Genomic DNA, 17,238 nt, shown 5'->3' on the forward strand with positions numbered 1-17,238 from the left:
CTGACCTGTGGCCCTGCTGCTGGAGATGCCGTGCTGGGTACCACAAAGAGAAATAAAAATGCCAAAACTCTGAAGAAAGCAGAAGGCTCATGGAACCTGAGAGGGGAGAGCAATTCCTGAAGGCACCAAGAGGACCCTGCACACAGCTCTCATGAGACCTCTGCTCCACGCTGCCAGACCCATGTCCTGCCCAGGCTCCAGGGCGAGACACTCAGATCTTCCTATTCAAATGGATTACAAATTACTGTCTGATCCACTAATTAGGACAGGAACATGAGTGTGCTTCTGACAGTGCTGTTTAGCAGCCATTTAGAAATTGCTCTGAAGGCAGCACAGCGCTGCAAGCACCCAGCACTGCACGGTGAGGGGCCACATCTGCTCCCCCACCCCACCGGTGCCAGCAGCTCTGCCCGAACCCATCCCCGCTCCCAGAGCTGCTCCTGCCCTGCTGCAGAGCCCACCCGGCTCCCAAGGATGTCCCCAGGCCGTTTGGCTCCCAGCCCTGCTGCCATTAGTTCGTATTTATTTAACAAGATTAAAACCTGCTTAGTGGGGCCAGCGAAGGCGAGGCAGACAGATCAGATCTGCTGCTGCTGCTGCCGGGGAAGGGCGGCCTGGCGCCAGGCTGGGGCCACCTGTGCGGCCTTAGGGGGACAGGAACCCTCCTTCCTGGGACTGGGAAGTCCCACCAGGGGCTGGGCAGCGACACAAACACCTCAGCTTCCCAGAACCCTGGCCTCCTGTGTGCCAGGGGGCTGGGTCTGCCTGGGGAAGGGCTCCAAGAGCAAGGCTCTGTGCTGGGCTGGGAGCTGTGGGTCATGGGGTGCAGCCATGCATGGCTGTAAATCCCACAGGAACCCCCAGCCCTGTGCCCACCTGCTGGCCTGTAGGGTTTGGGTGACACCAAGGGTGTGGAGGCTGCTCTGGACCTCTCCTTCAGGCAGCGTCCAGGCACAGGACACTGCTCCGGCCCAGAAGGGGCCTCAGCCTCCTCCAAGCCCTCGCTGTCCCTGGCAAGGCCCCTGTGTCCTGTGTAGCTCCTTACAGGACCAGGCTCCTCTCTCCTGGCTGAGAAACCTGCTCTGGGTCAGGCAGGAGCACAGGTGGGCCCAGGAACACCTCAGGAACAGCTCTCGGCCTTCCCAAAACTCATCCTAGTGCATCTCCGTTCCCCAGCTTCACAGCCCTTCCAAACACCACCCCAGTGATGAGCACAAAGCCAGGAGGCTCAGCTCCCTCCCCACATGTTCCAAGACTTTTCACAGGAGAGAGCAGAGCCAGAAGCATAAGACACATCCCCAGGGCAGCAGGGTAGGGGTCCCCCTGCCCTCCAGCCCAGTAGGACCCCCCTGGGGCCGTGCTGCCCTGGACACTGAGCCAGCCCCGGCACAGCCCTGGCACAGCATCACCCAACACGGCATTGCAAAGCCACTGGGAAGGCAGAGGAAGGGGTGGGAAGCCTCAGGTGCAGGCACAGGCACCCACACAGAGCAACTTCACCATAGAGCCTGGCCCACCCATTACCAGAGGAGTTACAGTGCCATTAATGAGTGCTTTCAATTTTAATGAAGTTAATCTACCTCTAAAAGCTCTTTATGCCCACAAACATATGAGCTGAGAGAAAACAGGACCTGCAGCCACATTTTTACAGCATTTGAGCATGGTTTTTGCAGCCACCTATTTCCCAGCAGAGCAGCTGGGGGAAGAACATCCCCTGACCAAATTGCAGCCACTCCACTGTGTACATGTGGAGATCCACAGCCTTCCAGGAAAAGCAAGATCCTATGTTCCCATTTTGATAAAAGTTAAGAGAAATAATGAATTTCAGTGAAAAAAATCCAGATATTGTCTTTTCTCAGCTGGGGAGGAGATGGTGCTGGCAGAACGAGGTGCTCAGGCAGGTGATGAGAAGCCCCTGCCCAGCACAGCCCCCAGGCCCCAGGGCTCTCCCTGTCCCCCCACTCCCTTCCTGAGTGGAGAGCCCATCCTGCCAGCCAGGCTCTCCCAGCAGGAGCTGTGCTGGGGCTGATCCAGCCCCCAGCAGGTCCCTGTCTGCTTTACCAGCTGAGGATCATTTTTCCAACATCTCCTGTTACTCCTGGAACAGGGTGCAGGTGCCCTGGGTTTCATTCTCTGGCTCCTTTCCAGTTTCACCTTTCCCATCACTGGAGAAAACAGGAGAGCTGGAGCTTGATTTAACCTGGGATGACCTCCTGAAACCCACAGGTCTGGATTTGTTCCTCCTTCCTCCTCATGAATCCTGTGAAATTGCCCTTCCTCAGCAATGCCAGCCAAGGTCCCAGTGGCAGCAGCCCCCAGGGCTCCCTGGGGAGCTGGTCCTTCTCTCCTGCAGGGGAGGACAGACAGAGACACCCTCCTGAAAAACGTCCAGCTGAGCAGAAACCTTCCCATCCCACCTGCAGAGCGAGGGAGGAGCAGGAATGGCACTGGAGGCTCAACCATGCAAGGGACAGGAGGGTTTTCCTGCAGGAGAGGCAGGCAGGGCTCTGTGGGCTCCGTACTGGGCAGCAGCTGCTCTGATCCTCGGGGAGAGGCACAGGAGGGTGAGGGATGACCTGGGGCTCTCCCTGGCCACAAAGCCCCACTGAGGGTGGGGTGCCTCCACCTCCCACACCCTTTGAGAGGTGCCTGGGTTGGCTTCAGAGCAGAGCTGAGTTCTCCAGCCACACTCAGGTTTGCTCTCCACTATTCTGTCTTCCCAACTAAAAATGCCTCTGGCTCCAGCCTGCCCCAGCCTCTGGCAGGGCTGCCAAGGGCAGGAGATGCCCCGTGCCATGGGAGCCCCCAGCAGCACCCAGTCCTGCTGCTACCCCTGCTCCTCTTGCACTGTTCCCACAGCTCTGGCACAGCCCAGTGGATCTCAGGAAAACTTGGGAGGTTCCCAACACCCCTTCTACACCAGAGCCTCACCACAGGCTCTGTCCTGTGCCAGGAGGCAGGAGAGCCCCACCTGCACCCCCCTGCACCTGGCACTGGTGCTGCTGTCACTGTCCAGCACCCCACAGCTCAGGGCACTGCCCAGGGCCAGCACCCAGGGTGAGCCAAAGGTTCCTCCTCCCACCAAATTCCCCAAAAGCCACAATGTGCTGTGACTTCTCCTCATGGAAAATGTCCCCATGTGCCCCCCAGTCCCAGGCACCCCTCGGGGGGTGACTCCCTGCCCATAGTGGGACATGTCAAAGCAGCTGCTCTCCTCCCTCCTGCCCCTCTCCCTGCCAGGAGAACAGCTCCAAGACCCCAGCCCTGAGCCCAAGGCACATGGAATATCCCTTCACACCCCTCTCAGACTCAGGATATGTTACAGCAGCTTCCCAGCTCTAGTGGAAACCAGTAGCTCGCTGTAAACAGATGTTTGTGGAAATAAAATTCCTCTTAGCTTTCTCTGAAATGTGCCTCTGTCCACAGAGCCTTGGCTACTCCTGCCATGAGCTGTGGGATGCTCCTGGAGGACCCCAAATCCACCCCAGACCAAGATGGGAGCCTGGCAGAGGGATCCTGATGGACCTGGCTTGGTCTGAGCCCACTCCTCTCCTGTGGAAGTGGCTGGAGGAATGGGGATGCCAAACACATTCCTGGCTTCTTGACAGGGGCAAAAATAGCTGGATTTGATGGTTTGGAGGTCAGAATCACAAAACAGGAGTTCCTATAGAACCACAGAATATCCTGAGCTGGAAGGGACTCACAGGGATCATTGAGTGCAACCCCTGGCCCTGCCCAGACACCCCAACATCCCACCCTGGGCATCCCTGGCAGTGCTGTCCAAGCTCTCCTGGAGCTCTGGCAGCCTCGGAGCCATGCCCATTCCCTGGGGAGCCTGGGCAGTGCCAGCACCTCTGGATGAGGAACCTTTCCCTGAGATCCAGCCTAATCTCACCCCTGACAGCTCCAGCTGGTAATTCCCAGATAGCTACAACTCATTTTCATGGGGATGACCATCCCTGGAGGGTGCAGCGGATCAGCCCAGGATGTGTGGAATGCTCTGGGGCAGAGAGGCACAGCCATGCTGGGTGCCTCAGGCATGGGCATTTCTGAACACCAGGATGGGCGTTCAGGGGGACAGAGCTCTCCAGAGGCAGAGCAGACGCAGTTTGGGGTGTTCTCTAATGAGGTTAAAGCCTGACTCAGAATGACCCCCCCAATCCCTGGTTTGCCTGTGGGGCTTTGGCTCCAAAGCCAGTCCCGTGTCCTGCAGCTGTGGCAGGCACTGGATTCGCTCACTCCATCCCACAGTGGAAGTGGGATGAGCCCAAGTGGGATCAGGGGCTGACCCAGCTCCTGCCACCATCACCTCCCTGACCCTCTCCTGCAGGTCAGCAGGGTCTCCCAAAGCCACCAAGGCCCAGCAGAGGAGAGGACAGGTGCTCACCCAGGCAGGAGACAGCGAGGGAGGAGCCCAGCAGGCAGGGCTCCCAGCTGCAAGTGGCCCACCTTCCCTGGGACAGGCAGTGCCACCAAAGTAGGGCTGCGGGGCTCCTGTGGCACAGAACAGGGCGTCTCATCTAATTATATCAGTGGTGTCCCACAAAGAGCAGCTGGCAGCTGGGCTGCCCTATTTCCCCAGCCTCCTCTGGGCCTGGCAGCGCCGTGCTGGCACCGGCCCGGCCCCGGCCTGGCACCGGGACGGCCCCGCCGCCGAGGAGACGGAGCGGCCACAGCTCCACAGCCTGCCACAGCCCGGATGGAAGCTTCCCTCTGGCAGGAGATGGCTCTGTGGGTCTGGGGCAGTTGTGATGGACTGGTGGTCTCCATCCCACCCTCCAGATCCCGGCCTGGCTCATCCCGGGCTCTCCACAGGCTGTGAATGATCCCACACTGCCACAAGGCCCAGAGCGCTGTGATGGGGGCAGGAGCAGCCTCAGTGTCCTCCCACAGGTCACTGGAGTTTGGGGACAGGAGCAGCCTCAGTGTCCTCCCACAGGTCACTGGAGTTTGTGGCCAGGGCAGATTTGTCCCCGCTGCCCCACCTCCCACACGCACCAGTGCTGAAGCCACCAAGGGCTCTGCAGCACAGGGACTCCCCCAGCTCCAAACGGGTGCCGTGGGCACCCAAACCTGGCAGTGTTTTCACACCTCCTCCAGCCCCTCTCCCTGCCCAGCGCTCCCTTCCTCAGCTTCCTCCTCCCAGGAGGGCCCATTCCCCTCAGGGCTGGGGGAGGACCACAGAATTCCAGAATGGTTTGGGTTGGAGGGGATCTTAAAGCCCATCTGGTCCCACCCCCTGCCATGGGCAGGAACACCTTCCACTGTCCCAGGCTGCTCCAAACCTTGTCCCACCTGGCCTTGGGCACTGACAGGGATGGGGCACGGATAGCAGCTCTATGCCAAGATCCTCTGGAGGTGGCTGGAGCCATCAGGAGGTAAATGCCACCTCAGGCAGCACCAGGGCTCTGTCAGGAGCAAAATCCTCCTGTCCATGATGGAACAACTGGAATGAACACACTTATGCTGGGATTATTCTCTGGCTTGGACAGTACCAGGCAAGGGACTGGGCTGGAGCCAAGGACGCTCAGAGCTGGTGGTGGAGGGGGTGGCAAGGGGTCAGTAGATCCCATCCAAATTTCTCTGTGTTCAATCTCCCAGAAACTTCACTCCGGAGGTCCTGGCACAAGCCTCTGTCTCCTGATAGAGGATTCTCCAGACCATCAGCAGCCTGTCCAAAGGGTGCCAGAGACCTGGTCCCTCCGTGCACGCTTGGAGATGCCCCTTGGGTCTGCCTGGGAGCTGGTCCTGGGGGACCCCCTCTGTCCTTGCACCCAGCTCAGCCCTGGAGCCAGTGCTGCCGTCCTGCTCCAGAGGGCTGGCAGGGGAGAGCTCCTGAGCTCCCCGAGCCCCATCCCAGGGAAGCCCAGGGGCTGGGGAGTGCCTGGGGGCCGCCAGTTTGCTTTAATCTGCGACTTATTTTGGTTGCTAGGTGATCAAATCATCCATCTGCTTGTGACTGTGGGCTGCCGTGAGTCAGCCCCTGCCACAGGCAGCAGAGGGGTTCACTCCAGCCCCCCTCCAGCCCGGCCCGGGGCCCTGCGTGCCCAGATGATGCTCTGAGAGCAGAGGCATGGACAGGGGAAACCTCCCTGGGCAAGTCAGGCTGCCACGGGGCTGGGGGCATCTTCCCACGGGCTCCTGGAGAGCAGGACCCCCACGGCATCGTGGACAGCACCTCTGAGCTGTGTCACCACCACACTACCTTGCAGAATGGGTTTGCCCTGTTGCACTGGAATTTTGGAAAAAATGCTTCCCTGTGAGGGTGCTGAGGCCATGGCACAGGGTGCCCAGAGCAACTGTGGCTGCCCCATTCCTGGAAGTGTCCAAGACCAGGATGGACGGGGCTTGGAGGAACCTGATCTACTGGAAGGTGTCCCTGCCCATGGCAGGCAGATGGGGCTGGATGGTCTGTGACACCCTTTCAACCTTTTCAATCCCATCCTGGGATTCAGTGATTCAATCCAGAACAACTTTGAAGGATCAGATAAGCCCCACTAGAAGTACAGGCAGGTTTGGTGTTCCCCCAGTACAGCTCAGCCACCCCAGCACAGCCACCCCAGCACCTTCCCCCTTCTGCAGGGACATCCCTACCCCTGCACACTGGGAACCCAGGGAAAGCCAACAGGCTGCTCAGGAGAGCAAGGCAGAAAGGCAACGGTTTGGGAGAAAATAACATTTTCATAAAGTGTTTGAAGTCATTTGGAGGAGGAAAGTGGGAAGGGAGAGGAATCAGTCTCTGTGTGTGTGTGTGATGCATGTGTATGTGAGAGAGTGACAACAGGAGCCTCCCTCTCTGCAGAGCAGAAACCATCTCAGTTTCTCAGGTTTGGGAGAGTGTTGAGACACTGAGAAATTAAAGCAATGCCCACAGAATGTGTTTGCAAAGTCCAGCTTCTTTAGTGAGGCACCACGTGTAGGTGTCACACTTCTGCTAGCAGCGGGCACGTGCTGGGGACGGGTGCTGGGTGTGGGGCTGGGGGCTGCCCAGGACCCCCACCCTCGGCCACGTGCAGCCCTTGGGATCTGAAGGCCACCAGGACCAGGGGAGATTTCCTGTGAGATCCACAGGCCTCTGTGGGAGCATCAGTGGCCACCTCCTGCCCATGGCATCCCCAAAGGAGGAGCCCTGCAGCAGGGTGAGGAACACCAAGGATGGCAGAAATGGAACAAAAACACAGAGCAGCTGGAGCTGTCCCGAGCTGCTTTCTCTGCCTCCTGCCACTGCATGTGCATAAAAGACCCCCTGACTGTTCCCTCCTTCTTCCCCCATCCCCTTTGTGCCGTGCCAGGGGCTCAGCCAGCACCAAGGTGGCCCTGCAGCATCCCAACCCCAGTGCCCAGCATGCTAAAACCCGGGAGCTGGGCTGGTGGTCTCCCTGCTGCTCTCCACAGCCCTCCCAGGTCCCCCGGCAGCTATCACGACTTCATAATGCAAAGAGGCTCATTAATGAAGTGGAAAAGGAGGAGGAGGAGCAGGCTGAATGGTCCCTCCTAAGGGACAGTGCAGCAAGGAGGAGGAGGAGAGCGCTCAGCATTGATCTCAGGATAAGCAGCCACCCGAGAGGGGAACTCTTGTATCTTCTGCTTGGGAGATACCGGGCTGGAAAGGCCGAGGGCAGGCAGCCTGGGGGTGGGATCCATGCAGGTGTGGGCAGGAATTCAGCCCCCAGTGCCACAGTCCCACCCACAGCACCCCCTCCCCAAAGGCAGGGGGCAAAGGGGGACTATGGGCAGGAGGGCTGGGCCCAGGGGATATCCAGGGCATCCCACTCCCTGCCCTGGAGCTCAGCTGTGTCCATCCTGCAGGGCAGCAGCCCCTGGCTGTGAGCTGCAGCTCCCCACAGCTGCACTGGGGAGGGGAGGAGGGGGACAGGCTGGGCATGTGGGAAGGGTGTTTTTCTCCAGCTCAGCACTTCCCAGTTCCCAGGCTGTCACTGCAAGGCCTGGCTGTTCTGCCTCTGAGAAGCACTGCCAGGGGCTGGAGAGACCCACCGACCCCCAGACACCAATCCCAGCTGAGCAGCAGCCCCAGGAGCAGGGCTGTCCACACCTCAGGACCCTAACCATACCCTAACCCTAACCCTAACCCAGTGCCAGAGGCTGCTGGGGAGCCACGGGAGGGGAAGGTTGCCATCCCCAGCTCACAGCTCCAAGCACAGGACAGGACAGGAGACATGAGGGTGACAGGGGCACATGGGCAGAAGCTCCTGCAGCTCTGAGGGCTCTTTTTATTCCTTGGATTCCCAAACCTAGGGAGCCCCAGCATGCAGCAGCCTCCTGTCCTCAGGTCACACAGGGGGCTCTGAGCCCACCTAGGCCTCCACTGCTCCTGTGTGGGGCTGTCCCCTGCTCACAGCCCCAGCTCAGGGCTGGGGACAGGACTCCTGAGCCTGGCCATTCCCAGGAAAGGACTGAGGAACTCAGAGAGAGCTTGGGTGCCCCATTTCTGCCCATCCCTTCTGCCTCATTGTGCAGGGCACACAACTCCTGAGAGCATCATCCCTTCCATGAGCATCACCCCCTCAGGGAGGGTCACTGTCCATGCTGAGCAGGGCCAGGACACACCTGTGTGCTGTGAAGATCTGTCTGTCCATGTCCCTCCATATATCCAGTATCCTGCTTTGAAAGCACAATCCAAACCTTGGCCTGCCATGAAATCTGTTCTCCCATCCCAGAGGCTTTTCCCCACAGCAGGCAGGACAGGCAGGGAATGGCACCCTGAGCTCTCAGCTGTGAGCTGACAGCTGAGAAATGCTCCATTCTCCAGCCAGCTGAAACACCTCCTGACCTCACTGTCACTGGACTTTGAGCTCTTCCCAAAGTAGCAGCAGTGCCCAGCTGAGACAGAAGGAGGGTGGGCTATTTAGAAAATGCCAAACCAGCCCTTTCTGATTGTTCAGAAAATCGCCTCAAACTGTTCAGAACAAGAAAATCACTGGACAAAGGACCTTGTCCATCAGCTGGGTCTGATCAGTCCTATCCCCAGCCCCGAGCCCTGGCTGTCCCAGCAGCTGTGCCCAGGAGGGAGGTGGTGCAGGCAGCAGGTGGCACCTGGCTGTGGTGCCCATGTCCAGGGCTTGCCCACGGCGCCCCAGCTGAAGCCCCGGAGCAGCCATCCCATCTCCACCACGGGAAGGATTAATCAGTCATGGAAAACAGCGAGGGAGCATCACCCTCATTCCTGCAGTGAAAACTGTGCCATTAAAATCCTCTCTCCTATGACACACACTGAGCCTATTTCCGTAATAGTTTGGCAGGGGAATAACATTACGGTGCCTATAAATACCTCGTGGGGTGCTGCTGTGCTGATGGAGCAGCAGGACGTGCCCCTGGCCACCCCAGGAAGGCTCACCCTGAGGGTGAAGGGCAGGAGAGCACGGCAGGGCTGTGCCAGCCCCGGGACAGGACTGTGCTCAGTGGGCACAGAGCAAGAGCTGGGCAGGGCACCGGAGGGGCCGGGGCTGAGCCAAGGGAGCACGGAGGTAAGAAAATGGTGGAAAGGAAAGGAAAGCACTGGCACTGGGAGGATGTTCCCAAAGCAAACCGAGAGGGTCCCTGTGGCTGCAGCTGAGGGCTCTGGTCTGACCCAAAGCAGGCTGACACACAACCAGCTCGTCTCTGTCCTCCCCATGGGCAGCCCGGGAGCAGAGCGGGGTCTCACACCACAGCAGGCAGCAGCAGAGGCTCCTCAGGACACAAGGGGATGTCCTGCAACACCCTGGGGACACTCACTGCAGGTACTTCCCAGCTCACCCCTGGAGGGAAGCTGCTCCCTGCATGATCCTGGCCATCAGCTGGGCCAGCCCAGGACCCAGCCTGAGGAATGTGACACCTCCAGCACCTGCACCTCTACCAAGGTCCTGAGACACTGTGGGTGAAGAAAATACTTCAGCCCAGCTGAGAGGGAAGCAGTGGGGAGAGGATTCAAGCTCCCCAGCCCCCAGCCAGGCTGTCCAGCCCCCCCTGGAACAGGACACCCTCCTGGTGCTGTCACCCGTCTGTCGCCCGCCAGGGAAAATGGTGTGGGTGGTCCCTGTCCTGCGGAGACACATGGGAACAAACAGCTCAGGGACTGGGATATTAAATACTTGACGTAAGGGGACTCTCATGATGTTCATCACAGGCCTCACCACTCCTCCTGAGCACAAGTGTCACCTCGAAGCTCCTGCAGAGAGCTCAGCTCCTCCGAGTCCTCAGCACCAGCTCTATGGAGATACAGCACGGGAGATACAGGGGACACCAAACCCAAAGGCAGCTGCTGGAGGCCTGAGGAAATGGGGTCTCCCTGTGGGAGTAGATCAAGAGATGTGCAGAAGGGTCCACACATCCCAAGGACAGCAGAAGCCAGGCCCAGGAACATCTAAACCATCCCACAGCCAGCAGAGTGTAGGTTTGTGCTGCCTGTCTTTGCCCCCCATCCCATTCTCCCCCAGAGGGACCACCAAGACCACAGAATCACGGGATCAGAGACTGGTTTGGGTCAGAAAGGATCTTAAATATCATCTAGTTCCAACCCTCTGCCACGAGATCTCCATAACAGCTCTGGAAGTTGTGCTGTGCCTCCTTGCAGCAGCTTTGCTTTCTTGGCTGAGAGCTGCAGCCAGGCCTCATTTGGGAAAAGCTCTCAGGAAAGACAATTTTCCTGACAGCCCATGGTCCAGAGCCACCAGACAACCACAGGAAAGGCTGACATCCATGGGAACCTTCCTGAGCAGAGCCAGAGCTGGCACAGGAGGACTCAGCATGGTGGGAACCTTCCCTCTAACAACATCTCTGCAATAAGGAGAGGCTCAGGATCTCCTCTTGCACACCCAAACCATGGGGTCTCACACAGAGCCCCCAGCAGCGTCCACTGGGAGCTGCATGGTTGGTGTAGCCACAGTCTGCTCACAGAGGGACCCAAGGGACATCCCAGAGCTGTGAGCAGGCACGAGGTGAGGAACACGAACATCTGCAAACCCTGCTGTGGCACTGCCATGGGGAGCAGCACATGCAGGAGTTTGGTGCCAGCCCCCAGAGCGTGGCCTCAGCAGAGCTCTGCAGGGACCCAGCTTTCAGCACCTCAAACCTTGAGCCAAGGGCTTCCCTCACAGACCCGAGCAGAACCTTCACCTCTGCTTATTCTGCACAGAGCTAAACACACCCCTAAAATCAGAATAATAAAGCAGCCTCACTGCCCAAAATGACTCCCCCTGACCACCCCAGTGACAGCCCGAGATCTCCTGCATCCCCTTTGTCTGAGTGAGTGCGACCAAAGTCCCCCTCCAACAGGCTCCTGCGGGGAGGTGGGCGATGCTCAGCCTGCCCTGGGTGCCCACACATCCCACCCCTCTCCCAAAGGGGTGTGGGGCTGCAGTGAGGGGCTGCCCACCCCAGTGCAGTGGGTCCAAGCACAGCCAGCTGCGGATCCTGGGCAGGATTTCCCCTTGGAAACAGGGCAAGAAAAACCCTGCTGAGCCCCGAATCGGCTCCTTGAAGCCCATCCAAGAGCAAATGGGAGCCAGCCCAGCTCCTGGCAGCCTGGTGCTGCCTCGCCTGGGGCTGGTGGCGCTCAGCACGAGCTGACGGCGCTGGCCTGACCTGGGCAGCAAAACGGGGGACGCAGGTGGCTGTCAGGGACAGGGCCCTCCCAGGGCCAGTCCTGGCAGGCTGCTCCCCTGTGCTGCTCTGCTCCCCTGTGCTGCTCTGCTCCCCTGTCCTGCTCCCCTGTTCTGCTCCCCTGTCCTGCTCCCCTGTCCTGCTCCCCTGTCCTGCTCCCCTGTTCTGCTCCCCTGTCCTGCTCCCCTGTTCTGCTCTCCTGTTCTGCTCCCCTGTTCTGCTCCCCTGTCCTGCTGCCCTGTCCTGCTCCCCTGTCCTGCTCCCCTGTTCTGCTGCCCTGTCCTGCTCCCCTGTCCTGCTCCCCTGTCCTGCTCCCCTGTCCTGCTCCCCTGTTCTGCTCCTCTTCCCTGCTCCCCTGTTCTGCTCCCCTGCCCTGCTCCCCTGTCCTGCTCCCCTGTCCTGCTCCCCTGTTCTGCTCCCCTGTCCTGCTCCCCTGTTCTGCTCCCCTGTTCTGCTCCCCTTCCCTGCTCCCCTGTTCTGCTCCCCTGTCCTGCTCCCCTGCCCTGCTCCCCTGTCCTGCTCCCCTGTTCTGCTCCCCTTCCCTGCTCCCCTGCTCTGCTCCCCTGCCCTGCTCCCCTGTCCTGCTCCCCTTCCCTGCTCCCCTTCCCTGCTCCCCTGTTTTGCTGCCCTGCGCTGTGCTGCGGATGGCGAGGGGAGGATGTGGGCAGTGAGGAAGGCAGCTGCCATCTGGATCCAGGGCTCTCCATCTCTGCGGCGGTGGCAGCAGCAGCGGCTCGGTGCTGATTGTGGGCAGATTAGAGGGGACACAGCGTGTTCATCCCGATCCTGCTGCGCTGCCGCTACCCAGGCTGGAAATAAAGCCTCGTTTTTCATGCAAAGATGCACAATGGTTAACAGGGAAAAGCTTGCCTGGGAGGCATGCAGGTAGCAAACCAATTTCCAAACGGGTCTCCAATTACTCCTGATGGTTATTCGATTTACATTTTTTTTCTGGCTCACCAGATGTTGATGTGCCGAGGGTGAAATTGGGCCCAGCACGAGGGTGTGGGAAGGTGCAGGAGTCTCCTGCTGCAGAGTGGCACGTTTCCCTGGAGCTGCTCTGTTCCTTGCCACTCACAGCCGTGCTTCCAACCACACCGTGCGTCATGGACACGGAGAGAAGCGAGGCAGCCGGGCTGCTGCAGACACCGGAGCCACATCTGCCACAGCTGGAAAAGCCTCATTTTCCTGCCTGCACAAGCGGCAGCCCTGTATCCCTGCTCCTAGCAGGTGACAGCTTCCTGCGAGAAGCCCCTGGGCCGGCTCCGTGCTCTGCTTCCTCGGAGGAGAAGCAGTCGGAGATGAATTGGCGAGGCTCCGAGAGTCCATTTTGCAGGAAATGCTCCAAGATGCCCAGGTCCTGTGGAATGCCAGCCCCACGCCTCTGCACCGACACGTCTGCTCCTGGCAGCGCGGCTGCTGGCCCCACACCGGCCACGGGGACAGGAAGGTCACCAAGGCTCTGCTCCTCAAAGGCATGTTGGTGCCAAACTCCAATGGAAATGATGGCAACACGGCTCTAAATCCCGCTCCTGCCCGGGCCTCATCCTGGACCGGAGCTTCCAGAGTGCGTCATGGCAAAGGCCCAGAGGAGAGTTTGTTATGAGGCACCTCTCTCCTGGAGGGGACTGGCACATGGAGGGGACTGGCACATGGAGGGGACTGGCACATGGAGGGGACGTTTGTCTGCCCCTCCAAAAGTCTAACGATAGTGCAATGACCCAACCACCACCCCGGGACTGATCCAGACCCTTGGTGCAGCTGGAGGGACACAGGGGGTGGCACACAGGGACAGGGACAGCAGGCACTGACCGGCCAGATGCTGCCAGCCAGCGCCATTCCCTGCTGGCTCCACCACTCCCCACTGGGCTCTGGGCAGCCTGGAGCACCTTGACACGGCAAAACCCGCTGCAAGAAGGGTGAGGGTCAGGCAGCTCTGCCTGCAGCCACTGCCCACACACGGCAAAGCATCCCGGCCGAGGGGAAGGACAGTGCCCATGCCAGGCACAGCAAACACGGACCGGGCCGTGCTCGGTGCCGGTGCCACTCGTGCCACGGACACAGGTGCCCAGGGAGCAGCAGGGGCTGCAGCCAGGCTGGGGCACGGGCACAGGTGTGCCCCCTCCATCACCCCTGTGCGTTCCCTGCCACACACCTTCACACCCTGCACACCCGCAGGGACATCACCCCCGGCCACTGCACACGTGTGTGACACACACCCCCGAGGGGCACGCACACCCAAGGGAACACACACACACACACACATGGAACACACACACGGAACACACACACACACACACACGGAACACACACACACGGAACACACACACACACACACACACGGAACACACACACACGGAACACACACACACACACACACGGAACACACACACACACACACACACACAGAACACACACACGGAACACACACACACACACACATGGAACACACACACGGAACACACACACACACACACACGGAACACACACACACGGAACACACACACACACACACACACACGGAACACACACGGAACACACACACACACACACACACACACAGAACACACACACGGAACACACACACACACACACACACACACAGAACACACACACACACACACACACACATGGAACACACACACACACACACGGAACACACACACGGAACACACACACACACACACACACACACAGAACACACACACGGAACACACACACACACACACATGGAACACACACACGGAACACACACACACACACACACGGAACACACACACACGGAACACACACACACACACACACACACACACAGAACACACACACGGAACACACACACACGGAACACACACACACACACACACACATGGAACACACACACACACACACACACACACACACACGGAACACACACACACACACACACACACACACACGGAACACACACACGGAACACACACACACACACACACACACGGAACACACACACACACACACACACACACACACACACACGGAACACACACACGGAACACACACACACACACACACACACACACACACGGAACACACACACGGAACACACACACACACACACACACACACACGGAACACACACACACACACACACACACGGAACACACACACGGAACACACACACACACACACACACGGAACACACACACACACACACACACACACGGAACACACACACACACACACACACACGGAACACACACACACACACACACACACACGGAACACACACACACACACACACACACACACACACACACGGAACACACACACACACACACACACACACACGGAACACACACACACACACACACACACACACACACACACACACACACGCGGAACACACACACACACGGAACACACGCACCCCGAGCAGAGCACACGCAGGCACTGGAGCCGCTCCCCCGCCCGGCTCGCTGCGGAGGGCACGCACCGGCAAACGGGGCCACCCTCGGCCCGCAGCCGGCACGGCTCCGCAGCGGCTCCCCCGCACACGCTCCGGCCCGGGGGTGCCCGCACACGCCCGGATTTTGCTGCGGGGAGCAGCGAGGGAGCGGCGGGGGCGGGCTCCGCCGTGCCGCCCCCACCCTGCGCAGCCGCGGCCCCGCCGCAGCCCGCACCGGCAGCGGGCCCTGCCCCGCACGGACACGCGTGGGGTGGGCTGGGACACACCCCCCGGGGGTGCGGGATCTCTCACACACACACACACACACGCGCTCGGAGCCCGCTTGCTCCGCAGCCACTTAACTCCTTGTTGCCCGTTCCCTCACCAGCCAGCCCAGCCCTGTACCAGCCCCTTCCCACCGGTGTATGGGATATTGTCCGGCCATACACCCCGCACCACCCGGCCATACACCCCGCACCACCCGGCCATACACCCCACATCATCCGGCCATACACCCCGCACCACCCGGCCATACACCCCGCATCATCCGGCCATACACCCCGCATCATCCGGCCATACACCCCGCATCATCCGGCCATACACCCCGCATCATCCGGCCATACACCCCGCACCACCCGGCCATACACCCCGCATCATCCGGCCATACACCCCGCATCATCCGGCCATACACCCCGCACCATCCGGTTATACACCCCGCATCATCTGGCCATACACCCCGCACCACCCGGCCATACACCCCGCATCATCCGGCCATACACCCCGCATCATCCAGCCATACACCCCGCACCGTCCGGTTATACACCCCGCATCATCCGGCCATACACCCCGCACCATCCGGTTATACACCCCGCACCGTCCGGTTATACACCCCACATCATCCGGCCATACACCCCGCACCACCCGGCCATACACCCCGCACCATCCGGCCATACACCCCGCATCATCCGGCCATACACCCCGCATCATCCGGCCATACACCCCACATCATCCGGCCATACACCCCGCACCACCCGGCCATACACCCCGCATCATCCGGCCATACACCCCGCATCATCCGGCCATCCCTCCCACAGCAGCCGGCCCCTTCCCGCAGCGCTCGGACCTTCACCCCGCACCGTCCATCCCTCCATCCCGCACGGTCCATCCCTCCATCCCGCACCGTCCAAGCCGTTCCCCACGCCGTCCGTAGCTTGGCCCCGCACGGTCCATCCCCGTGCCCCGCACCGCCCTCCGGCCCCGCTCCCGGTGCTCCCGCAGCCCCTCCTCACCTGGCCCGGCTGTGCGGGTCCCTCGGCGGGGCAGCTCCCGCTTCTCGCAGCGCCCCGGCGGGCTGGGCGGGGGGCCCGGCTCGGCTCGGCCTGGCCCGGCCCGGCCCCGGCCCCGGCCCCGGCCCCGGCCCCGGCCGCTGGCCGGCCCCGCTGCCCCCCTGCCCGCGGCGCGGTGCGGCCGCCTCGCCCCTATGCGGAGGCTCGAGCGGCACCGAGGCGATGCCCATTCATTCAGCTTGGCCCCCGCAGCCCTCCCCTTCCGCCCCGCGCCCCAGCCGCCTGCATGGAGGGGGCTGGCGATGCTGCAGCGGTACCCAGAGCCCCCGGAGAGCACAGTGCGGAGAGGAGGGAGGGAGAGGAGGAGGAAGGAGAGCAGAAGGAGGGAAGAGGAAAGAGGGAGAGGGAGATGGCTGCCCCCAAAACCAGAGCTGGATCTGGAGAAGACTCTGGGATTTCCAGCAGGAAATCAGGGCAGGGAGTGGAGCGGGGCCGGCGCAGCACCCCCCGGCCAGCCCCAGCCCGGCTGCCGGGACTGCCAAGCCACGGGCTGGGGGCTGCGGCCGGTGGGCACGGCCCCCTTGGACAACACAAATGTCCCTCCTGAGACAGGGCCGGGGGACACCAACCACCCCAGGCAGGAGCTTGGCTTTAAGGGCGTGGAAATCTCGGGGGGCACCTTTTGGTGGTGTTGCCAACCTGGTGTGCAGGGGCTGCACGCTTGACCCCACATCTGCCCTTTTTACAGAGCCCAGCTTTACTCAGACCGGGCCCCTTCACCCTCACACGCAGTCAGGACCCCCTCAAATGCACCGGGGTCCTGAGCCCCAGGATAACGTCCTGCACACCACATCAAAATTTCTCAGCTTTTCCTAATCTGGGTCTTGCTTAACCCTCTGGAAAATAATCCACTGACCATCTGCCACA

General features: G+C 60.5%; 1 protein-coding gene across 4 annotated transcripts in view; it reads right to left on the reverse strand.

Annotated features, from left to right (window-relative positions):
* DLGAP4 (DLG associated protein 4) overlaps window positions 1-16,406 on the reverse strand; it is a 149,791-nt gene extending 133,385 nt beyond the window's left edge. For 2 of the 4 annotated variants that reach the window (XM_088064660.1, XM_088064661.1), the window contains exon 1: window positions 16,315-16,404. The gene's annotated coding sequence lies outside the window, so the exon portion shown is untranslated. Of the gene's footprint in view, window positions 1-16,314 lie in introns of all 4 variants that reach the window. The other 2 variants (XM_088064658.1, XM_088064659.1) reach the window with 2 other exon arrangements.
* Between the last annotated feature and the right edge of the window lie 832 nt (window positions 16,407-17,238).

The sequence above is a fragment of the Pseudopodoces humilis genome, chromosome 19, assembly GCF_049639895.1.
Source record: "Pseudopodoces humilis isolate 2021_Gansu_Grassland_sample_001 chromosome 19, ASM4963989v1, whole genome shotgun sequence".
Classification (NCBI taxonomy): domain Eukaryota; kingdom Metazoa; phylum Chordata; class Aves; order Passeriformes; family Paridae; genus Pseudopodoces; species Pseudopodoces humilis.